The 26,311-nt window shown below is 40.7% G+C and overlaps 1 pseudogene; it reads left to right on the forward strand.

The window, feature by feature from the left end:
• Window positions 1-859: 859 nt before the first annotated feature.
• LOC149303352 (uncharacterized) lies at window positions 860-24,749 on the forward strand (annotated as a pseudogene).
• Window positions 24,750-26,311: the final 1,562 nt, after the last annotated feature.

A 26,311-nucleotide genomic window follows, 5' to 3' on the forward strand; every position in this document is an offset into this window, starting at 1 on the left:
TTTCTGTTCCAGCGGGCCTACCCCTAACATTCCAATGTAACCCCCTTCTCTCTCCTCATTGTTTTTGTAAATCTGTGCTAGTTGGATAATTCTTACCTGTATTTAATAGTTCTTATATTTTGTAATTCTTGTATTTTTAATTTTATTGTTTATTGATTGTATTGTGCTTCTCACTGTTGTAACCCGTCTTGATCCCACGAAAGGCGGGCTAAAAATAAAGTTTTTATTATTATTATTATTATTATTATTATTATTATTAAGTGTTGTAGCACTGAGTATTTTAAAAATAGCAATATAAAATGCAATATTTCCTAAAAATGGAAGAGTGATATGCTTGATGGGGAATGAAAGAATGGACCCTTACAGAGACACTATGGCCATATGTATATTTTTTAGAATTCTCCTAGTAAGACTCTGCCATTATTTCTCATAGACTGATTTGGGATGATGGAGGAGAACTTGTAATTCAAGATAAAAAAGCCTCAGCATGAACTTTTCAACTTGAATTGACCTCTGAAAAATAGGATCAACCAGTGCTAATATCACCTGACCCATGATTAATTTTGCTCACTCATCTGTGTTTGAAAAATGATGGTTAAAATGTCATTTCACTAGAATACTTCATTCCTATAGCATTCATATGTGTTGCATAACAGCTGAAATGTATAGCTTTGCTCACAGCATTTCCTGCTAAGAGTGGGGGAAAAATATAAACTGAGCTGGCAACACAACTGCTATGTATATTATCCTCTTTGTAGCTGAACAAACATCCAGTGTTTGCAGTTGTGAAAAGGAATAGCCTAGAGAGATCTATAAAAGAGTGCACTTTGCAATGCCAGTCGGATGCCTTTAGAGGGAAATGGTCTTCATCATGACACTTCTCTTCTATGTCTGCACCCTTTTACCACTGCTTGTTACAGGTGGAGGTAAGAAACTTTCCCTATATATTTCTTTCTGATTCATTCTACCTAGAGGAGCATATAACTGATTTTTACTTGAAATGGATGTATATCATGTAGATTTTTTAAAAATTGTGTTTTCCTATGGGAGAGCGGGCACACAACAGCTACAATTCAGAATGGCTAAGTGTAACCTAGTACAGTCAGCTCTTCTTATACACAGATTTTTTATATATAGATTCAAGAGTTTGAAAACGTTAAAAAAGTATAAATTTCAAATATCAAACCTCGTTTCCCATTTTTTATAAGGGACACTATTTTGCTATGTCATTATATTTAATGAGACTTGAGCATACATGGATTTTGTTATACATGGGGGATCTTGGAACCAAACCCCAGCATATAACAAGGGTCCACTGCCAACCTATGCTAGACTGAGGCAGTTATCAAAGCCCTTGGACTTACTGTACAGCCTCTGAAACCATCCACCCCTGGCACAGCCATTCTATGCCTCATTGGGAACAAGCAGGATCAGAGAAGGCTGTAACCAGATGCATAATGATTGCAGCAGCACTGAGGCCTCTGGAGGACCTCAGTGGATTTCAGTACTGCAGTAATCATATTGTAACTGAATAAAGGGCCATAGCCAGATGCATCTCCGATCCTGTTTGCTTCCCATGAGGCATGGAATAGTTCTCTCTCTCTCTCCCCCCTCCCTCTGTGTGTGTCTTTCACTGGCTATACAATAAGTTGGGGTGAATGGATGCTATGGAGAGAAAGAGGGAATAGCAACTTCCACAGCACCCCCCTCAAAGAGGGACATACCTATATGTAAGGGAAACTGAGGGGCTATCCAGACTGGCCTAAAAGGCCGGCCTGAGGGTAGACTCTGGGTGTAGCATCTTGACGACACACATCCGACTCTGCCCCAAGGATGCCCTGACATTGTGCACCACTCCAGATGTTGTGTGGGATCATGACGCCCTTCTGGTGCTGCATCCAAATGATGAAGTTCCGAAGGGGCGCCATATAACTGGGCTACTGCAGCTATGGAGCCCTTTACAGGGCGCAAAAAGGAGCTGCTTTTTGTGGCTCCTTTCTGTGCTCTTGGAAGGCTGGATCGGGGCCACAGCATGAGGTTGCTGCAGCCTAAATCTAGCTGAAGAAGGGGTATGTACAGCCCTTTACTCATTTGCATGTCTTAGTAGGATGCCAGCCAATAACCTATGGGGGATATTGCAGGGATTATATAGCTGAAGGAACATAAAACAAGCATCATATTTCCTTATGACAATGCATATTTCATTGCTTCATTGTTTTCAATCTTGCATTTATATAGGGAGTATTTCTCCATGTGATAATCTCCTAACACATGCTATAAACTTCAGTCTATGAACTTTATCATACTGGGGACAAAAACGGGAGCATAACAGGATGCCCCCATCAATATTGCACAAATTGGCAAAGATGGTCACAAGATGTCACATGACGTCACAAATATCCCATGATTATCCCATGAATAAAGAGGAATTATTCATAGGATTCTCCTGTGAACAAAAAGCGATACTATAATTCTTCTATATCCACAGGATAATCGCAGGATATTTGCGATGTTGCCCAACATTGTGAGATCATCTTTGCTGAATCATGCAGTATTGATGGGAGCATCCTGCTATACTCCTGTCTTTTTTCCCAGTGTGATAAAGTCCTATGATCAATCTATGTGTGTTCATTATTCAATCTATCCATTGGAAGTAAGCACATTATGGCATTCATTATGATATCATTGTATAGTAACTAAAATAAGGATCTATCTGTCTGTCACTTATTCATTGACTAAGTGGAAAAATTAGTAAAATGAAATAATATCTTTCAGCCTAACATTAGCACCTTTCATCCTGAATTCACACTCAGGCCTAAATCTATAGGACAATTAAATCAATGGAAAGTTGGTAAGTCAACACTTTTGGCATTGATTTAATGCTTCTACTTAAGTCAGAATTAAAAATTGGATTTAGGCCTAGGGTTCCTACATGAGAGTTCAGAGAAATCATCTGCTTCATGAGATGGTGGAATTGATAGAAGTGAGACAATTAGTTATAGATAGCTAAGATGGCAAAGCTTTTCTTTTTAATAGAATAGCAAGTACATTTCTATATCGCTTACCGATGTACTAAGCAGTTTCAAAGGTGTAAGCTAATTGCCCCCAACAAGCTGGGTACTCATTTAGAAGGATGCCAGGCTGAGTTAATCTGGAGCCCCTGGCTGGTATTGAACTCACTAACATTGTGGAATTGATACAATTCAGGTGTTGTGGTTTACTCCCCTTCAAGAACCCTGGTGATGAAATGGTTAAATGCCTGTACTGCAGCTACTCACTCACTACCCACTCTTGAAGGGAGTAATCCACAACACCTGAATTATATTAATTTGAGTGCTGCTTATGTAGGTTCATGCTCTGATGACCCTTAAAAGGTGCTCTGTATAAATCAAATTTAAATAAAATGTTACAGACTTCTTACTACAACATTTCTACCATTGATACTTAATGAATTGTAGCTCTTGGACTAGCAAGCAGTGTGGCATAGTGGTTTGAGTGTTGGATTAGGACACTTGGAGACAATTCTAATGTTTTCTATGGCTCAGCCATAGAAACCACTAGGTGATCTTGGACAAGTCACATTTGTTCAGTCTCAGAGGAAGGCGAGGGCAAACTCCTTCTGAACAAATTCTGTCAAGAAAACTCCAAGATAGGCTTGTCTTAGGATTGCCATAAGTCACAAATGACTTGAAGACACACAGTATTAGCAATCTCTTGGGCTAAATGCAATACTGGAAACCCTGACACCCCCCACCCTGACACCCCCCCCCCCCCATTGCAACCCCCAAGCACTCCAAAAGCATGCTCTGAAAACCCATCTGGAAATGTTTTTTTGTGTAGCTTTATGATCAGTAACAGAAAAGGCTACCAACAGTGTTGCGTTGAATATAGAATTATAGAGTTAAAAGAGACCACAGGGGCCATCCAGTCCAACACCCTGAGTTTATGATTTAGATTCTTATGTTTATGCTAATATCCTCTGTTTCTTTTGCAGACCCACCTCCCTGTGTCTTTCCATTTATTTATAAGCAGAAATCCTATTCTTCTTGCACCACTGATGGAACTGAAAAAGGGAAGCTGTGGTGTGCCACAACTGCTAACTATGATCAGTCTCCTCAATGGAAGTATTGTTCCTTGAAAGGTAAGATGCATACCCCCCCCCCCCCAACAATCTGGCCTAGTGTATCCTTCATGAAGCTCCAGAGGCTGTAGAGAAATGAAACTGAGTAGACACAAACAGATAACAGAAATAAAACATTCAAATGTAGCATTGGCCTTCATAGAATCTCAAATACAGCTACCAAAGGGTGGACATGGTTTTAATTGGGGGCTTTTAAAATGTATTTTTATAATTAGATTTTTTCCATATGTCCCATGGGCAACTTCATAATTCATGTTTTTTTTAAAAGAATAAAAAAATATATTCTACAACAACCCTTGGTATCCGCAGGGGATCTATTCTGGATCCCCCCGTGGATACCGAAATCGGGAGATGTTCAAATCCCATTGTCCTCAGTGGTGTCGTGGCCACTGGTAGTATAAAAAGAAAGAGGGAACATATTATACATCTGGTGGTATTGCAAAAAAGCTAAGTTATTTTGGAAGAAGATTCTTTTAGCAATAAAACAAATGAAACCAGAAATATATTTATTAAATATGACATACATGTTGGAAAAGGAAATAGAAAGAAAATATTCAAAACTGGTGTTATATATGGTAACAATGGCAAGAGTATTGTACCCACAAAGATGAAAATATCCACAAATCCCTACAATAGAGGAATGGTTAAAAATCTTCAAGATATGAGAGACGTAGATATAAAGTCAAGAAGAATAAAAGAAGAATGTGATAAGACAAAAGTAGATGGCTGGGAAAGAGTAATGGAATACTGGAAAAAGTTAACAGAGGAGAAAAGGAATGAGGAACAAGGTAGCAATGAGAAAGAAGAACACAAATAAAATTAAAAGAAAAAAGCATAGGAAAATGTAAAGGGAAATCCAAAAGGTGGTTAAAAATTGGGCAAAGAAAATGTAAGATTTCTACACACTCAAGGAAAGAAAAGAGATAACGGAAGACCAAACAGATGCAAGAACAAACAGATTAAACTGACTTAAGGTATGATAGTAAATTGAGTTCTGTGTTAGTGTAAATGAAATGTTGGTTAAATGTATATGTTACTGTAAATAGAGAAAAGATGGATGTATGAATGTAAATGTTTTTTTTTAAATTAGAAAATAAAGTTTATAAAAACATGACAACAAAAGCTACAGTTCCCAGAATTTCTTAGCATTGAGCCAGGGCAGTTAAAGAGGTCTCAAACTGGATCATTTCTGCAGTGTGTTTTGGCCCTTTGCCTTCCAATACTTTCTGATCCATTACTACATCTAAATACGTATATTTCTAGTTTGAGATCCCAGGTAAGGGAAATTGATTAAAAACCACCTTGAAAAGGGATGCTAACTTTCCAATCATCATGTGCCTTCAAGTCATTTTGGATTTATGTCAAACCTAACAAAAAGCTAGATAAATGTTTTATTCAGAGGGGGTTTGCAGTTGCTCTGTTCTGAAGCTGAAAGAGTGTGCTTCTGTCCTCTGATGGGTATAAAGAAACATAATAAGAAACCAATGGAATTCTTGTAATATGCAGTTCTTCAATGTGTACAAAACATTAAGTAATTATCTTGCCAAAGGTTCATAGGAAACTTATTTCAATGAAATCTCTGGGACAAAATGAAACATATCATTTAGTATAGACGAGTATGTTTGTTCTCTGTTTCTTTTTGTATCTAGAGTATGGTGGCAATTCTGGTGGGAAAGCGTGTGTCTTCCCCTTCACTTACAAGAGACGGACATTTTACACCTGTACCAATGAAGACGTACAGAAAGGGTTGTTCTGGTGTGCAACAACTGGCAGTTATGATAAAGACAAGCAATGGAGCTACTGCGCTGATTCCAGTAGGAATGCTGTGGGAACCTCAATTAAAATGTGTGGTTGGGGTGGAACTTTGTAGAGAGCAAGAGTGAGAGGACTGGTAGGAAATTGGGTGAGAGGACCTTGCAGTATGGGAAGAGTTGCCATTCAGATGGCAATGGAAAGCTGTAGTTTAGTGGCAGAGGACACAAGTAAAATCTCTAGTTCATTTCCTGCAGAGCTTGGAAAAATTCCCTAGATTTCCTAGTCAGTACTCCCACTGACCACTTCCCCAAACTCTGATGTTCCCAGAATATTAGTTAGTAGGGCTTGATAATAACCTGGACAACTTTAACTAGGCATTATATAATGCCTGAATTGGATTATAGAAACTATTTGGTCCTCCAGTATATATCACCTTCATATGTCCATTTGAGATGGGGTGCATGTTGTTTGACACTATTTTAAGTGCTGTAACTCCATCCTATGGAATTCTGGGACTTTTAGTTTTACAAGGTCTTTCACCAACTTTGTCAAAAGTGCTGGTGTCTTACAAAACTACAAATCCAAGGATCCTGTAGGATGGAGCCATGGAAGCTAAAGTTGCGTCAAACTTCATTACTTCCACAGTGTAGAGGCACACATGGAGTAACATGTCTTGGAAATATGAAGAAGTGAACCATAGATACATTATTTTCACTCTTTCTTGGCCCAAGCCTTACACTCCTGACCACAATATATACAGTTGGCCCTCCATATCCATTGATTCTGTATTCATGGGTTCAACCATTCATGGCTTCAAAAATTAAATTAAAAACAATCCCAAAAAGTAAACCTTGCTTTTGCCCTTTTATATAAGGGGCATCATTTCAGTACTCCTTTGGATATAATGGAACCTGAACAACCACAGATTTTGATATCCACAAGGGGTCCTGAAACCAAATCCCAGCAGATATTAAGGGTCCAATGTATTAGAGAAATCCCATGTTTTTCTCCCTAGTGTAGTATCTTCTAGTGTGCTTTAGGGGAGGAGAGAGGGCAGGGCTTCTGCATGTGGGATGTTAATGACTGAATCAGAAAACCTGTCTCTTTTTCCACTCCTCTCCCCTTGACATCTCTTCAGGAATAGTGGCACGTTCTCAAGGACCATGCACCTTTCCTTTCATTTACAAGGGAAAGTCCTACTCATCATGTACAACTGCTGGGACATCCACTGGGAAGCTCTGGTGCTCTCTCACCAGCAACTATGATGCAGATCCCAGGTGGACATACTGTAGTCCCTCAGGTAAGAAAAAACACAAGATGCTTCTAGATGGTGGCTTGTTAATAGTTACTCTTCATAGCTTTTATATCATGTTGGTTACGTGTGGCAAAGCTATTGACTATTTATATTTTCATGGAAGTTTCCCCACTCTCCCCACCCCTATATGCCATTTACAAAAGTTGGGGAGAGGAATTGCAACTGTGTCCAACTTTATTGAATTTCCTACTTTACACAGCTTAATTCTATCACACAGGGCTATTAAACCAATATCAAAGCAGAAAAATAGTGCCTTTGGCATTACCTATCACACAGTGTCACCTCTATGCAGTTGCTGCTATGTCTTCCAAGTGTGTTTATAATAATAATAATAATAATAATTTGTTTTATTTATATACCGCTATTCCAAAGATCATAGCGGTGAACAGCAAGTAAGCAAATTAGCAAGTAAGCTAATTTGCCCCCAACAGTCTGGGTACTCATTTTATAGCGACCTCCTCGGAAGGATGCAAGCCTGAGTCGAGCTTGGGCCCTTTGCTGGTCTTGAACTCGCAACCTTGTGGTTTCAAGTGAATGGCTGCAGTACAGGCATTTAACCACTGCGCCACCAGGGGTCCTTTAGTGCATCACTGGACAGTAAAGGGGAGTTCCCATGAATTTCCCTCCAAATGCAATTGTATTTTAAGAAAAGAAAACGTCTCCAGCTAGGATTGAGCAGTCACTTGGTGCCAGGCACCTTCTCTTTTCCTCCCCCCGCCCCTGGTTGGTATTCCCAAGCAACCTCTTTTCTTCTTTTTAAACTTACTTTTCTTTCTCTATCCCCATCTAAGGAGATTATCACATTACCAAAAAAAATTTGACTTATCCCCAACCAGATACAGTTGTGTTTCAGATTACTAGCTGATTTTATTACATTTAAATTGGTGCCGCTGCCTCTAGGTGACTACAACCCAGCTACATCCTGGGTCCCAGCCATGCTTATCTGGCTGCTTTTACAAAACAAGAGCTTGCCATTTTGGAAAAGTGGCCAGATAAGAGCAGCTGGCACCTGAGAATTTTTCCCCCCAGAAAGGAATTTGTTGCAATCTTGTGAATTGTCTCATTAAAGGCTCTTAATGATTAGATTTAAAAAGACAAGAAGGAGCATACAAGTGATTGGTAGAACCCATCAGAACATACACTTTCCTCCATTTCAATACCTCCCCCCAACATTTGAGAAATGAAAACCAGGATATGTGTGGCCAACCAACATCAGAGTGTGGTCAAAATGGCATAGGTTATTAAGGAGGAAGAACACACCAGTTAGGAGAGTCTGTAGCAATTTGCTTTTGTCTGAGCCTACTGGAAAGGGCTAGATCTTTTCCCCTCCTCCCCCCCCACCCGGCTGAATTAATAGAGAAACTGAGACATTTTAAAAGCAGCTAAAAAGTGAGATGACAGAGGATTATTGAGACTGCTCATGCCAAATTGGGGCAATTGGAAGGTATGTTGCTTCAAGCCTCAATGACTGAAATTTATCCAGCACTAGATCAACTAGACAGATAGAGCTCCTGTCACCTCCACTACAAGTATGGTACTACCACCGATCCCTCTGAGTTCAGTTGTTTTTAATTCTTTCTTCTTATATCTTTTGTTTCTTTTTCAGAACTACATCCCTGCACATTCCCCTTTATTTTCAATGGGAAATCCTACTCTGCATGCACCAAGGAAGGGTCTGATGATGGCCAGCTATGGTGTGCCACTACTGATAACTATGACAGAAACAGTAAATGGAAAGCATGTTCCCTACAAGGTAAGATATCTGAATGTGCTCAGATATTTTCTGTGTAGTCACAAAGTCCTTTTGTAAAGTACATAGGTTTCCTTGACACTGCTGTACTTCTGCTGCAAGATTACCACTAACATTCTGTTTAGTAAAATGTCCATAGTCTTTTATTGCATGATTAATGTGAGATGTGCAATGTCGAGATGAGTTACCATTTATAATGGCTTGTTTAGTCAAAGAATGGACGGAAAAAGCATAAATGGATATTTGTTGTACAGCCAGTTTACTGGTAAACTTCAACCAGCAATAAAAAATAAAAAATAAAATAAAAATTTTATTTATATACCGCCCTTCCATAAGATCAGGGCGGTTTACAACATTTAAAATACACAATATTCATTAAAACCCCAGAAAACTACATAAATCATACAATAAAACAAGCAAAAATAGAAACAAAAACAAAAACAAAAAGCCCCTGGGTTAGCCAATCCATTGCCTGTGCGGCGGGGGGGGGGGGGCGGGCTATGGGCCTTATTCGGGGGAATGCTCTCTGAAACAGGTAGGTCTTCAGATCCCGTCTGAATTGGGCCAGGGAGGTAGCTGAGCGGAGCTCTATGGGCAGCGTATTCCAAAGGGCCGGGGCGGCGATGGAAAAAGTCCTCCTAGAGGTGGAAGCCAATCTCGCCCCGGGAAGCCTAAGTAGTTGCTGCCCAGATGTTCTGAGGGTGTCTGACTGCTTGGATCTATAGCAAGGATTCCTCTTTTCAGGCCTAACTCTCGAGGCATAGCTCAGTTTTCTTTTCCAAAGTACAGAAGCACAGAGTTTAACAGCAGCCCTGTTGAAGTCCTAAACATCACCAACAACACTGGATGCTGTTTTGCCACTCTGTAGTCCTTCATATGGAGAAAGCTGAGCAGTAAATACACTTTTAAACTAACACATCCAAAAGGCTAAATATTTAAAAGGGCTTTGGAGTATATGTGTCAAATGAAACAATGATCATGCATTCAGAATTCCAATACATCAAAGCAATCAATCTAATTTAGGAGATTAGTGCATTGGCTTTAATTTTCAAAACAGGTGTAATCACATTCAGCCATGGCTGGGTGAATGCAACCTTTATCCATCCCAGATCCCAGCTGGGCTTATCCTGTGATTTTCAAAAATGGGAAAAAACATTGAAAAGCTGCAGGATAAGCCTGGCTGGCATTTGGGTTGTATATGGGTTGCGTTCACCCAGCCATGGCTGATTGCGGTAACACCCATTTTGGAAATTAAATGTGTCTTTATCCCATTGGGGATAAGATGCTTTAAAGCCAATGCACTAATCTCCATTGTTATCTATTTGTTACCTACTTGAGCAGGATCTTGAACTTGCTGCCTACTTGAACAGATGTGCATGAAGCAGTGCCATCATTAACAGGCTGCAGTGGTGTGGCCTGCATCAGGTGACATCCCAGAAGGAGGGTAACACCCTGTCAGCCCCCCCACCATCCCCCATGTGTCATCCCTGTCAGGGACGTAACCAAGGGGGGGGCCTTGGGGTCCGGACCCCCCCTTCCATTAGAAAAATGAATGGTGTGTGCTGCTGCGCTGCCGCACCCAAGCCCCATTATAATGGTGGCACTTAGTCTGGAACCCCCTTCCTAAAATCCTGGCTACATCCCTGTCCCTGTGCATGCTGGTATGTCCCCTGTGCACTCTCCGTCCCCTACACTCTGCCCCATGCATCTTCCTCGCATGTGCACCATCCCCCACATGCCATCCGATTCTTTTCCTCATCAGGAAAAGGATGGGCTGGTACAGGGAGAGGGAGTGTGCATGTCCCTAGAAGCCCCACCCCTGGAAACCCCACCCCTGCACCGGGTGACACCTGGTATGGGAACACCACTAATAGGAAGAATTAATTGCAGAAAAATGGTCTAACAGCATCTTTCTCTCTGATTAGATGTTACCAGGACAACTTGAAGGTGTGAGCATCAGCTTTCATTTCTGCGAATCTGGCTGTTGTTACTATTTTTTTTTTATTTGGGACTCAAAGCAGCTCACAAAAGATACAACAGATCCAATTAAGAGCTGTCATCAATAAAACAAAGGCAAACTAAATAAAGTACCACCAGCATTTAAAGCAATTTAAAACATTCATTAAAAATGAAAATGAAAATGAAAATAAAGAGTACAACACAATTATTAAAAGCCCTTTCACCACAATGAGTCAGGGGCTGTGCAGTTAGGCGTCTAAATGCCGCCTGTTTTTGCCCCAGAAGGAGGCCGCAGCAACCACACACCACGGCCTCTGGAGGGAGCAAAAAGAACCCACTTCTGGGTGAGTTCTCTTTGTGTCCCAGCAGGCGTGCCATAAGAGCACTTGCATGCCATGATGACATCCCTTGTGCATAGTGCCGTTTGGGTGCAGCGCTGCACGGACGTCTTTATGGTGTGAGCCGTGTGGAGGGGTGCATGCCATAATGGTAGCTGGGTGGCAGAACTAGGGCTTAGAGCATGAGAACGCTCTGTCCTACCTCAGTCCTTTATTGCCCCTTAATTTTCAAAGGTCTGTAGAAACAAAAAAATCTTCACCAGCTGCCAAAAGGACACCAAAGAAAGTCAGTCTAGCCTCAAGCAGTAGTAGTCCAAGTACACAAGTTTTCCAGGCTCTGCATGAACATCTCTCAGACTATCTATCTACCCATTTCTTGAGGACAGAATGTCTCCATCAGCTAATGTCTCACCTCACTTTATTTGTTTGTTTGTTTGTTCTTCATACCTACAGAGTATGAAGGGAGCTCAAAAGGCCAGACTTGTGTCTTTCCTTTCATCTATCAAGGGAAGACCTTCAATACCTGCACTAATGAAAATAGTTCTCATGGAAGATTTTGGTGTGGCACAACAGGCAACTATGACAAGGACAAGATGTGGAGCTACTGTGCTGATGCAAGTAAGATACCTGGGAGCATTAGGGGAACAGCTATTGCAAGCTAGAGAGTAGAGACAGAGGCTATGTCCATACTGATGGGAAAACCCAGCTTACCATCGGGGCTCCCAGATTCGTGAGGAAGATGAGCTGTGTGCACAATTGGTACTCACAATGGACTGATATTGGCAGCATTGTCTGCAGTCTTCTCAGGAAACCCTTCCCGTTCTTTTCCCACAGCTCTTGGGAAGCAACGGCCATCCTATTGAGGATCAGTGGACTGCACTAATAGTATTGTGTTAATGTATGCTTGTGTGATCAATTTGCACATTGCAAAAGGAATAGTGCTAGAAGAACAATGCAAACTTGAAAGTGTGAGTGTTGTAGTGAAGAGTTGGTTATTCTGGGGGAAGAAGGCAGTGGCTCTCCCACCAAATGATGCTTCTCCTCCCTTTTCCTCCACCCTGCATGCAGTCCACACACTCAGGGATTTTTCTGGAGTTTCCACCCTGATTTGGAGCAAATGCAGGTTGACCAGATGCCCTAACAACAAGAGGACAAGGCCCCACAAAATGTAGGACATTCAAGAAAAATGGAAGACATGATAAAATAAAAGCTACAGACACTAATATAAATGTTAATTCACACTTATTAGTCACACTCAATGTAGGACATGTTCTGAAAAAAAGAGGACATCTGGTCACCCTGAGCAAATGGGGACTTTTTACTCTGGAGAATTGCCCTGTAGTGCAGATGTCATCTAAGCAGGCCAGTGTGAGAGTGAGGTAGGAACTTTTTTTCCTCCATACTGACATGACCTGAGTTGGAATAGACCCAAATAAAGGCTTTATTTGTTGGCTTTTGGCTACCAAATTGATTCTAGAGAGTTTTTCGCACAGCTAAAAAACCTGGCTTACCTCTCTTGGTTTGAAGCAGTGGGGGAAAAGACTCTGTACACTGAGTCATCCCAAATCCATAACTTTCTTTTCCAGTTTCAACATCTTTTATCTCTCAAATGACCAAAAAGCAGAGAATGCATTCCCACACACCCCTGAATGCCAAAAGCACCTTCGAGGAGGGTTGTCATAAGAATTGTTTCAAAAGTCTGTCTCTCAGTCTCTCTCTCACTCTTTTCACTGCCTCTTCCAGGACTAGGTCCAAATCAACGGTGCATTTTCCCTTTTACCTACAATGGAAAATCTTACTCATCTTGCACAACAGATGGAGAATCCAGTGGGAAACTCTGGTGCTCTCTTACCAGTGACTACAATGTAGACCGCAAATGGATATACTGCAATCGCTGAGGTATGAAAAACTGGAGACAGAAGGAACAAAGAAAAACATGAAGTATCAGGTGCAGCACTGAGTTGGTTTTGGCACAGGAACAGAGCAGGAAGATCACAGATTCTCCATCCCTGGATTAGGTTAGGTGAAAAGTGTGGCAGAGGTGTAGTTTATAGTACCAAGGAGGTACACAAGTAGGAGACATTGACAATTTTCCATTAGTAAACTCCCATAACCTATGCCACCAGCTATCCATTGTTAAGCTGTCCATCTTCCAATTGTCAGACAGGATAGGTAAATCTATTGCATTCCTTTTGAACAGAGGTGGCATCTTTTTTTGGAGTACATTGACAATCATTCTTGTCAGCTGAGGTGGCCAGACCAGCATTTAAATATCTGGAAAAGAGTCTTGTGGAAGACTAATAATAATAATGACTTGTATTTATATAGCTATGTTTGTTAGACACTCCCATATATCCCTCCTTAGTAGTATTTTGCCTGTGCCTTATCTTTGTCTGCTCTATTATGATAAAAAAGTAGGAGACACTGAATCTTCTTCCCAGTTTTGAGATTCCCTCCTGCAGTCCTTCCCACTTCCTAGGCATGAACTCAGCAACTTTTCCTTCAGCCATACATGGGGTCAAACATGACATTCGGAGGAGTGTGCTTATTGCTAACCATCAAACTACTTTCCTTCTGACAATTGGATTTCCTTGGAGATTCTTGCCTCTGCAGTCAGATTTGCAAATTGAGCCCATCTTTACCTTCCAATGATCATTCATAAAACAATGCAAGCTGAATACAAAATAGGGTTCTGTCACATTCTGCATGGAACTTACTAAACTATGACCTTCATTAGCATTGCCATAACTCTCTTCATTTTTGGAGGTATGAGGTCCAAATGTGAATAGTGTACAGCTGCTTAGTATGGGCATTTAAGTCTTCAGAAGATCTAAAATTATCACTTTGAACCTGGAAAGAAAGTATTCTATATTAGAACTTGATATTGTGTGTGTGTGTGTGTGTGTGTGTATCTTGATATGGAGTTAAAGTGAGACCTGGAGGTGCTGAAATGCAAAACAGTGATGGGTTATGGCAGTGATGGGTCATGAAAGGAATTCTGAGTCACAGGGTCTATATATAAAGTTATAAGTTGGTACACCTTTCCAGTGTCTGGAAGCCTGTTCCTTGGTAATATGAAGCAGAACTCTTCAGAATCTCTTGGGTCTGCATTTTGACTAATTAATCAGGAACAAATTAATTCTAATCAGACTGTATTACGACAACTTTCTTGTCCTCTCTTTTCAGGTGACCAAGAGCAATCAAATGGTGTGACTGGGTGTCTGCAATTCCACCTTTGATAACTTGCTGACTGGGCCTTTTCCTTGCCCTTATATATGTTTCTGAATAAATTCATGCCAGGCATCTGTAGCTTCTAAACATGAGATTGTTATGTTTATGTACATTGATTCCTTCTCGCCAGCCCCATGACTTGATTTTATGAACAAGATTATTGCAGACTATCAGTAAATCAGTTTGAATTTCCAGTCACTCAGAGAGCAGCCCTCACAGAAATGCCAGTGTATGTGTAATCTTTTGACTTTGAGCTGCTGGGGATGAATCCGGACCAGGCTGGTCCCGCTCTTCAGAGTCCCAGGTGTCCCTCACTCTCTCTCTCTCTCTCACACACCAGAGAGTTGCTTCATCAAATTATTCTTAGGATTCTGGTTCTTAACCAATCTGCTTTAATTAGATAGTTATTTCATTGATTTGTTTTTAGGGGGCAATTGACCATTTCTCTGTTTGATTCTTCAATAATCTCTCTGCTTGATTCTTCAATAAATATTTCCACTTTTGCAAATGGTGTTGATTAAATGTCTTTGCATTGCTTGGGTTGGCCCTACCCAGGGTATTTAGAGTACTCCAGGAAAAGGGTTTCTTTTTCTCTATGGGTCCAAATCATAAGCCTGGATTCCTATGCATTTAAACCAATAATAATCATGTTGGGTGTGTCAGCCTCATCTCTGAAATATATAGCAAACATTGTTTACACCATGTCCTACTGTAGGAATCTAAAGAACAGTCACAATTTCTTTTACACTCACACTTTCATACTCAGTGAAAAAAGGTGCTTCACCATATTCAGGGTTGAGACACTAGTAGCAAAACCATTTAGCATGATTATTCATAGTTTATATGTATATAAAGCACAGTGATCAGTATGCAACTAACATTTTAAATCTATAAGGCATTCCCCACTACTAAATGAGACTCTAGAAGAATTGAGAATTGAGAAGGCAGCAAGTGAGGTGAAGAAGAGGGAGAACTTTGGTTCTAGAAAGGTAGGTTAGGCAGGAGAAAAGGGGGTAAATTGTAAGAGTAATGAATAGTCATGGTTGGCTAATCAGGGGTTGTTGGGTACAAGTGTGTTTATGACTTTCTATGAGATCATAATACAGGAAGCCAAGAGGATAGATCTTAATGCTGGTAGCTCAACAGAGAGCTTGGCTTTCCTACAGACTGGTTTATTTGCAGTCTTTTGAATAATAAAGCCTATTAGCTTACAATTGGCTTCCCAAAAGGTGTTTGCTTGTTGCCCTTATTGCTAATTCTTAGGCACCAATGGGGACTTTTCTTTACAATTCCAGATATTTAAGATTTTACCCCATGAGGCTATAAAGCAGAATTTTAACAGAAATTTTAACAAAATTTGGCTGGTACTTAATCACATGACATCATGTCAATGTTGCTGCTGCCCTGAATGCCATTGGTTACTGTGGTGCACCTTTTGATGGGCAAAATGCGTGAATAGGCTCTCATTCTTGCTGTTGCTCCATTACCACTTTTTTGCAATAGGTCCCGTCTATGGCAATTTCACTTCTCAAGCAATCCTGTGGTGTGAGTGCATATGATTTTGGTCCTCTCACCACTCCCCTGTGCACCAGTTGTGTTGCCAATAATCTCCTGAAGTTGTATAGCCTGTACAGGCCCTGGGAAATATGCAAGTGCCAAGAAAATGGCTAGTGAAGTGGGGAGAAAAAGAAGCCCTGTATTATGGTTGTAGAGTGTCATGAGCTTTGGGTAAGACCATGGTCCAAATCTCAAAATCTGCATCCATTCCAGAATCAGTCTGGGAAGATGAGATCGATACTGTACAAATGTGTCAGATCTTGACCTAAACTAGATTCCTCACTCACCTTTACTTTTTACACAATTCATGGCAATTTTTTTTAATACCAAAGGCTGCATTTGGCCCAACATTCTCCACTATAACCATGTCCCTACCTCCCCAACCGTGTCTCTACCTCCATATACTCACAAGATGGTTATTTCCAATTTTGGAAAAAATCCACCCACAGTCAAAATAAAGTCAGGGCCCCTAACTTGGTACAAAATGGCTAATTGTGCCACTTAGACACTTACACTTGGCCATGTGGCAGTAGTTTTCTTGGAGATGTGGGAGCACAGGGATTTGCAGAGGTAACTGCATCTCTGAAATATCCTTGGGGAAGGTTAGATCTGCATCCTGGATCACTAGGAGTTGTTCATTCTTGGTATCTATAGTCAAGCCATTTTGGGCTTCCTGACACCTGTCTGTATGATTTATATCTTGCCACACACCTGTTTTATTTATTTATTTATTATTTATTTATGGTATTTGTACCCTGCCCTTCAGTGCTAAAGGCTATCAGACTGGCTTACAATTATCATTTTTAATTAGACGGTTTCCTAGCCTCAGGCTTACAATCTAAAAGACACGATACAAAAGGAGAAGGGAATGGTGGTGGGGAAGGGGATGGGGTCCAGTAGTTCTTCTCTCCCTCTGAGACCTGGACCAAAGCAGATGGACTGGAGGGAGGGCTCTTCTTTTTCAGGCTAGCCCTGGTGTAGCTGGGCCTGCCTGTTCACTCCCTCACAGGCCGAAGGATGACAGTTATCATAGAGGGAGGGCTCTCTTTCTTCAGGCTAGCCCTGGTAGTGTGTATGTGTGTGTGTGTGTGTGTGTGTGTGTGTGTGTGTGTGTGTATATATATATATACACACACACACACTTGTGAACAGTTGTATGGAGCAGCTCAAAGGGAACAGCAATGATGGAAATCAGGTATTGTTGCTGCTGTTGTTAATTGGGCAGATCAACATGATTAGAGTCAATGGGCTGGATTTAGACTAGCTTCCTTTACCAGTGACTGAAATTTGCTATTTGATTTTCAGAACTTTTCCAGCAGCATATGTAAATATCTCATGTTGTTTCTTTTCCTGGTATTCACTGCACAAGGAAGCACTAAGAGTCATATTACACCCTCTTCTTATTGGTAGTCAGTAGGAAATTGACTTTTGTGCAGAAGGTTTCCCAAAAGCAAATCCTGGAATTGTGTCCCAGAAAGATTCAGTCATGGCTACATTCTTGGTGTTGCTAATAATTTTCAGGGATGGTGGAGGCAGAGTGAGGGTGGAGAACAGAGCAGGTTTGTCAGGAATACATGGCGTTTGGAGGAGCAATCCATTCAAAATGATGTAGAGGTGTTTCTAATTTTGTAACTATGCCATTGCCTCTGGGAATTGGCATTCGATCATAATCCTAACCTGACAGAGTAGTCAGAGCCAGTAATTGCAAAAGGACTGTGTGTGGGAAAACCCTGTACAAAGCTATTTAAGAACAAACACATAGGAAAAGACCAGAATGAGGTTATTGTGCCTAGGCTCAGCAGAGATAAAGTAACTTTTTGGAATGTCCATACCTCTTGTTGTTCCTGTAGCTGAGGTTGTTATGGCTGGTGTGACTGTCGCAATTATGTATGAGTATCTAAGAGGATGTTGCAATCCTTAATGAAGGGTGTGTGGTGACTGTTCCAGAAAGAACAACATGAGGAAGTACATGCTTTTTCAGACTCTGGAGTGACTAGCAGCTATGGGGTCCATCTCCCACCTCCTAATTTGTCTCTGGGTGATGTTGCCGTTCAGTGCAGCATTTCTAGGTAAGATCTTCCTTCAGCTTCCAGGATATCTTGCAAAAGGGCCTGTCTTCTCCAACTGGCACTTCGCTGCTTGATTACTTTTAGATTTTCTGGGTAGTTAGTGTAGATGCTTGTAAATATACAATGCCATCCTATGCATGTTAACATAGGAATCAGTCCTATTATGTTCAATTGGCATTGCTTTTTTAATAAAAGTGTTTAGGATTGCTGGCTGGAACCCAAAATAGGAAAGCTTATTGATCTGGGAGGGAAAAAAAACAGGACAGGGGATTGTAGGTTTTGTGATATTCCAGTCCCTTTGGGATTTGAAAGAATATGGTTATTCCATTGAATATGTAGACCACCACAGAAAGAATGCATGAAATAGATTGTAGGGTAAATTGAATGGGCCATCCTTTCTACTTTTTGTTTTTGACAGTTCATAGAGAGCTTAATGCTTCTTACACATTCTTACATAAAACTCTAATGACACACTATTGTTATCTGCTTCAATCTCTAGAGTGGGAATTGTGCGTTTCTCCAGATATTGTTTCTCCAGACTCCAGCTCTCCATATTTTCCTATACTGGTTGTGCTGGTTCAGGCTTTTAAGTGCATCAGTCCAACAAATTCAGGAGGGTCGAACGACTCTCACACCTGTTATAAGAGCTTTGAAGTTCAAGGAAATCTTGACCATGAAGAAGGATTCCCTGCTTGTCCTATTTTTTTAAACATGTTCTCACCTCTAGTCTGAAAATAGCCATTTATAACTGCAGTACAGCTATTGCTTTTTTTGAGTGCCAAATGCTACAGTTACTACAAGCAACACACGGTCTTTTGGTGTCTATATCTGATTCAACTTGTTTTTAACACTATTTGTGTATAGATATCATTTGCTGTCTTGCATCTCCAGTATGCTAATTGAATTAATGGGCAGTCAATTCCCTCACCACAAAAAGTACTTTCTTGAAACTCTGTAAAGTTTAGTTGTGTGCTATAGCTTTGAAAGAAGAGAATATCCTTCTGTCGTTTGGATGTAAATAATTTTATATCTGAAGCTCAAAGTGTGATTTTTAAAATATATTTAATTTTTAGAATGGAAATAATTTCTGTACACTCACATATTAGTCATTTTGTAGACTAGTGCAAAACTGGCTAACAAACCAAGGTACAAAGTTATGTTTCTTCAAAATCACAGTGTTATTGTTTTTCTGACTTTCTCTTGCTTTTCTTCAGACTTCTCAGCCTGCGTCTTCCCATTTATCTATCAAAACAAGACATACCCTACCTGCACAAAGGATGGATCTAAGATTGACTGGCTGTGGTGTGCCACAACGAGTAGCTATGACAAAGACCATAAGTGGAAACGTTGCTATGAGAAAGGTAAAAGAATACTAATTAACACAGGATTATCTCTAAAAGGGAAATGTCTGCATATTTATGCAGAGGTAAATCCTCTGGCTAAGATCTGGGGCTCTTTCATACTACACAGTTATGGCACTATGATTTCACTTTAACTGCCATGGCAACATTCAATAGCATTCTCAGATTTGCAGTTTAAGTACGGACATTTAGAATTCTCAGTCAAAGAGCAATAATGTCTCACCATACTAACAACACACAGACCCCCCCCCAGCACTTACTCCTCTAAAAAATTAAATATGACAACCCCAGAAAGGATCATGTATATAGTAGTGTTTATAGAGTAATAATAAATGCACAAATATAAGAAAATTTTAGAACACAAGAAATTGACCTGGTGATGTTATCATGAAATGGAACATACAATTCACAATAGGATTATGTAATTACATACATGCTATCATATCTTGTTGTGTGCTTGGCTTTGTTGTTGTGCGCCTTCAAGTCATTTCCAACTTATGTGACCCTAAAGTGAACTTATCATGGAGTTTTCTGGGGTAAGGATTGTGTGATTTGCTCAAAGTCATCCAGGGGATTTCTATGGCTGAAAGGGGTATTGGACCCTGATCTACAGAGCTGTAGTCCAACAGTCAAACCACTACACCATGCTTAGCTTTTCTGGGAGTTAAAAAAATTGTGTAGAGATATGAGTTTTATGCAAATAACTTTTCTCCAAATTTTGATAACCATGGGAAAACTATGAAATATTTGAGTTTCATTAGAGCTGAGAGATTGCCAAAGAGACCAGAAAATACTCAAAGGTTTGAATGGTGAATTGGACCCTGATCTTGCTGTGCCAAAATGTAACTATGTTTATGGGCCTTTATAAGGGAGCCAATGTGGTGTAATGGTTTGAGTGTTGGACTGTGTCTCTGGACACTAGGGTTCGAATCCTGCTTGACCATGAAACCCATGTCCCTGCCAAACTGGGACAGTTGGATTGTATGTAACTTTTGGGTGGACTCTGCTGTCATTGGGCCTGTGATGGGTATGTGATAGGAAATCCATTCCTTTCAAAAATGGTATTCTCCATCTTTAGCTTGCAACCATTCAATGCATGATTGCTTAAATGTATTTATATTGGATTATGATAATAACAAATACCTATTCTGTTCCTCTTTTCTCTAAACAGAACATGGTGGGAATACTGATGGACAACCCTGTGCATTTCCCTTTGTTTACAAGGCACGGAAATTCTATACCTGCACAGATGAGCATGTGAAACCCAGGATGTTCTGGTGTGCTACAACAAGCAACTATGACAAAGACAAAAAGTGGAGCTATTGCGCTGATACTAGTAAGTTTGCTCATGACTCTCAGCTTCTTGGTGCACAGGCCTTCATACAACTCAACTAGGAGTCATGTAAATTTAAGCAACATGGAGCACATGGTACCTCCTGGCCTAACAATGAGCTGTAACTCTAGAAAGGAGGGAGAGCCCTTAAAATAACATTCTGCACTTTCCTAGGGTTTCACAGACATGTGCCTGTAAGACAGGGTGGGTAATATGTGGCCCTCCAGATACTGAGGGACTCAGCTTCCCCTCATTTACACAGGATCCAACACATGTGCATCCTATATATGAACCATTTCCTATGAAAATGAATCAGATTACATGTAGGCTGAGATCCTACATTGTCTGGGGTAGAATACGAGTTCTGCAGGTGGGAGTGCACTATGGCTTCCTGCTCACCACCTCAAGATTCCTGGTTTTGTTCTGATAGACCCCTTGAATGGCCATCCCTTGAAGAGTGGTGTGTGTGTGTTGGGGGAGGGAGGGGCGGTCAGAAAAGTGCCTGACTATGCTGGCATCTTTCACTGAGATCTGTGGAATCGTCTAAAAGATCTCAGTAGATAATGCAATCATTCTATGTCTAGCTAAGTGGACCCAGCCAGATACATCTCCCATCCACAATGCTCTCCACCAGTCAGATACTCTTCAACTACCTTCACAGTTTTCATAGGCACATTCCTATGGAGAGTCCAAAAATGCAGGAAACTACATTGATCCATCCCCAATGGCCCTGATGCTTTCATCTCTACCAGTTTCAAGTATTTCCTGCCCAACTTAAAATGTCTTAATTGGCTATTCCAGATCAAGCCAGTCCACAATATTGTGCATTACAACAGAAATAGTATTTGTTGTTGCATACCTTCAAGTCATTTTTAATTTATGGTGAATTTAAGGTGAGCCCGTCACATGTTTTCCTTGGGAGGATTTGTTCACAGGGGTTTGCCTTTGCCTCCCCTCTCAGTCGGAAAGAGTGTGACTTGACCAAGGTCACCCAGTGGGTTTCTATGTCTGAGCACATCTCCAGAGTCAGTCTAAATCCATTACATACACTGCTTGCAACTCTTTTATTGACTGCTACCAAGCTTTGTGGGAAAATGAAAGGCTGAGAGGGTGGACAGATAATGATATTGTGTTTGCTAATCACAATGCACAATAGTGGTTTGACTTTGAATGCCCTTTCTCTAATATACAACTGGATATAATTTTTAATAAACATGTAAAGCCAGTGTGGTATAGTGGTTTGAATATTGGATTATGACTGTGTAAACTCAGGTTCAAACCCTGTTTGGATATGGAAATCCACTGGGTGACTTTGGGCAGGTCACATCTTCTAAGCTTCAGAGGAGAAAAAATCAAACATCTGCTGAACAAATTTTGCCAAGAAATCCCATGTCAAGTTTACATTAATGTCGCCACAGGTCAGAAAACACTTGAAGGCACACATAACAACAACACCATCACAATGAGTTAACTTCTGTGGTTCTTGTCAGTATTTTCCCTCTCATTCGCCCCTTCCCTCCCTTCTTCTCCCACACATACCTTCTTCCTTCATCTACACTTGTTAAAGCTTTCCAGTTTGAGATAATCTCAGCTCAGAATATTTACCAAAAGATCAGAAGTTTCAGATTGTAGATTCATGCGCAGAATGATGTTGAATAAGTTTCTTTACAAATGGAATTGAATATTTATGCAGAAATGCCAGAGCCAATGGAATGGAACCAGAGTGCTTGCAGAAGCCAACAACAGAAAAGAAAGTTAACATATATTGTGCCTTTTGTTGATAACAAAGAATTATACTTCAGAAGCTTTGTATACTCAAACCAAGCCTGCAACACACAACACAATTTTACAGTTCTTATTCTTTGGGACTAGCTGAAACAGCATGCAGCTTGAAAGAACTGAAATAGTTTTATACAATTAGTAGAAGTGATAAAATGGTATAATCATAGGTCTTCATCACCTAATTACAGGACAGGACAAATTAGGAGTTGAAGTCACTGGCAGAAAATCCAGTCTTTTTGTTTATAGACTTTGAACATAACATTTCCACATTGGTGCATCGGGACTTTCCTATGATTTTCACCTTATTGTTGCTGGATTTGACATATCAGAAAGTTAAATGAAAGAGTAAATTTATAACCCTTTTGCACAAGAGACCTGTACTATGGACAAGGGTGTTGAGAAGACCTTCATACCTTGATGAAAAAAATTTGGGGCCCTCCAGTTAGATTTGCTAGGCTTTTCAATCAGCAATACAGATTGAGTATCCCTTATCTAGAATTCTGAAAACTGAAATATCCCCAAATCAAAAATTGTTCAAATGGGTAGCTGTGGCCTTGTCTGCATGGGCCAAAAGGCCCACCCCCCTCTGTTCTGGCATCTTCTTGTTTGAACGATGCCAGGTCAGCTGAACATATATAAACTGGCTGATACTATTATATATATATAGTCTACATAAACCAAATCTCATGAGAGAAAAGCCTCATGAGTAAAGAGAGTGTGGGAATACTCACACAAGATTAATTATATTGTAGGTGCCCAGATCTCTCATGAGATTAGGGGCAAGATTTATATAGGCCTTCCTCACATGTTACTTATTTGATTTGCCTGGACCTGTAGAGTTTAGAGCAGGAAGAGTGGATGTTAGTTACACTTGGAACAGATGGACCCCCAAAAGTAACTTAAGATCATTTTTTTTGTGTACTAAATGCTTGTGGGTCAGAGTGTTGTGAGCATGGCTGGTGCCTGTTCTTCCTCTCTCACTGGATCAAAAATATGGGATTTGTGAGCTGCAAAAAGTCAAAAACACCTGCAAGATTGTCAGGGGACATAGTCAAGTTACTAGTCCTTGGTAATTTGTACCAGCTTCCCCCCTTCTTATCAGTCCTAACTGTGAGAGGATCTAATATTTACAGCCTTGGACATATTGAAGCAAAGCATATGCGGTGAGGCTTAATAAGCCTCTGGTTTTAAGTGCTTCTCTGGAAATGAGAGGATTTAAAAGGGTTTGTCAACTATGTGCCAGTACATAGCAGATGGGTGGTGTGCTGCATTCAGTGATGGGTTGAATGTTGTATGTTGTTGTTGATGCTGCTGCGGCTGCATTTCTCCAAATCAATGCTGATTTATGGCAACCCTATGGCTAACCTATCACAGGGTTTTCTGGGGCCAGGAGTGTGTGACTTGCCCAAAGTCACTCTGTGGGTTTCCACTGATGAGCAGGGAATTGAATCCTGTTCTCCAGAGCTGTAGTGTATTGCTTAAACCACTGTACCACACTGGTTGTTTTATACTTTCCAGAAGAATGAGGTCTAAAGCCCTAATTGACTCGAGCCTTAGATAGATAAAAGGTGGTTTTGTCTTTTGTGTTCCATTGCGAGCCATTGACTGAGAACTTATGTTTGCTTATTCCATCCGGGGTGGCACATCAAGATGACAAAGGACCTTATCGCACTCACAATTTTCAACGTTTTGGGGACTGAAGGAGGACGCTCGTGTGTGTGTGCACGCTCTGCAGAAAATGGAGTTTACCACACACGAAGACATCCTCCAAGAGGCCCCGTTCTGTCCCCCGGCACGCACACGTTCGCGTCCAGTCCTGACGGGCGTGATTTTTGCCTGATGGATTACCTTCCTTCAGCAAAAAATGGCGCCCGTCAGGACTGGACGCGAACGGATGCGCGCCGGGGGACGGAATGGGGCCTCTTGGAGGACGTCTTCATGTGCAGTGAACTCTGCTTTCTGAAGAGTGTGTGCACACACGAGCATCCTCCTTCAGTCCCCAAAATGTTGAAAATTGTGAGTGCGATAAGGTTCAAAGATAGACATTTCCTTGTAGCTATAGAACTCTCTCCCTTTGGAGATTTTCTTCTTCTAATGTATTGTTCTTCTCCTTGTTCTTTTAGTATTTACTGAGAAGCCAAGCCTTGACGCAGATTAGGAAAGGACTTTCTGTTATCTTTCAGGTATGAACAAATCAGAGTGTAACTGAAAAGCTCAGAGTGGTTCCAGCAACCTAGGCTGGTTCCAGCTAAACTTTTGTTCTTCCATTAGCCATCCCATTCATATGGATTCACAGGGGTGGAAATGGTGGATAGAATGACCACTTATGCATAGCAAGAAAAGAAGAAATGCCAAACCCTAGACTAAAATGAAAGAGGATACAAATTTTTCTTTAAATTTGCATCTTCGAATCATGCACACACATACTCACATGCCCTGACTTGGATATAATTATAAATAGAAATATATTATATCACAGAATAATAAAGACAACTATGCCCCGGTGATCCATGGTACTACTTAGTCTGCTCTCTAGTTGCTCAGTGTTGATGGACACCTTCAAGGCCTTCTTCTGCTGTTTTACCCTTTTCTAAAACCGTTAAACTGAATTTGGGCTGAACAGATCTTCAGAGTGTACCTTCAAACCAAATACAGGTGGGTGAAGTGTGCCCCATGGGCTATGTCCAGTACCCTGGGCTATTTTTGTGGCCCCAAGCCCCCCTGGGTGTTATGTTTTTTTATTTTTTTAAAGTGTCTCCAAATAGCTTCTAGGGGTGTGAGGTATGTTTTGAGCCCCTTCCAAGCATCTTTGACCTAGGAGAGGCTCTTAAAAAATAACAGTAGTGAACAGGAAGTGATCCCTAGCTCACCTTCTGTTGCAAAAAAAGGCCTCTCTCGGGCTTAAAAGGGATGTTGTCCCTGTGCAGACTTCTACTTACTCCACCAGTATGGCACCAAATGTGGGAACCTCCAATTGCCCCATTGCTTTCAGCACCACCTATGGAGACTTTCTAGATGCCCTTGTGGGTTCCTGTGTGAGACTTTTTCTTGTAGTCCGACCACTGGATACCTCCATTTTTGAAGCACTGCTGCCACCAGAAATACCATATGTCGGAACTCAATCAATAGCACTATATAATATCCCCAGAAACACAAGAATACAATATACGGTTAAATAATACTTATTTAACACATCTAAATCCTAACTGTTTTTGCTAATTCTTCCCTTGGTGAGGAACTGAAACTGTGCCTTTGCTTCCCCACAAACCATGTTCTCTTACATTCTGTTATATTCTCTGGAAGAGTTTTCTGCTCTCTAAACAGGCACCAAAACTGAAACATTTACAGTATTTTTATTTTCTCCCCACTGCAGAACCTCATTGGCTCATAGCTTCAAACAGGATGGAAGTCGTAGATGAGGAAAAAGCTAACAATCATCCAGAAAAAAAAGGCCTAAATCAGGACAAACACCATGTAAGAGATCCAGAAATGACAATCTAACATCTTGTCTCATGCTCCCGAAGCCCCTTCCTAATATACATTTGGAATATTTATTTTTGCAATTTTGTTTTGGGTTTTTCCCCTCGTTGTTTCACAGACTTTAACGCAATAAAGAAAAAGCCATCATAAATATTGTTGCCTTTGGCTGCAGGTTTAAAAATGCAGTTAAAATAATTTCTTTTACACTGAAAGGAATTTACTTCCAAGTGGGCATGCTTA

The sequence above is a fragment of the Sceloporus occidentalis genome, unplaced genomic scaffold, assembly GCF_023333645.1.
Source record: "Sceloporus occidentalis isolate IW3139 unplaced genomic scaffold, rSceOcc1.0.p SCAF_14, whole genome shotgun sequence".
NCBI lineage: Eukaryota > Metazoa > Chordata > Lepidosauria > Squamata > Phrynosomatidae > Sceloporus > Sceloporus occidentalis.